The sequence below is a fragment of the Dysidea avara genome, chromosome 7 (assembly GCF_963678975.1).
Source record: "Dysidea avara chromosome 7, odDysAvar1.4, whole genome shotgun sequence".
Taxonomy (NCBI): domain Eukaryota; kingdom Metazoa; phylum Porifera; class Demospongiae; order Dictyoceratida; family Dysideidae; genus Dysidea; species Dysidea avara.
In genome coordinates, this window is record NC_089278.1 from 38119135 (window position 1) to 38119360 (window position 226).

Genomic DNA, 226 nt, shown 5'->3' on the forward strand with positions numbered 1-226 from the left:
GAAAATTTCACTAAATAAATTTTAAAATATATATATATTTGTAGTGACCTATTGAAACTGTTTCAGGTTGTATGTACTGAAGACACTATTGGGCCTTACCAAGGTGCCACGAAAGTATTGTGAGGACAAACTTTAATGTACTATATGATTTTTGATTAAGTTTTGCCCTATTTTATGCCAGTATTTGCTCGTACTATTCCTGCACATCCCTAGCCATGACAAAAAA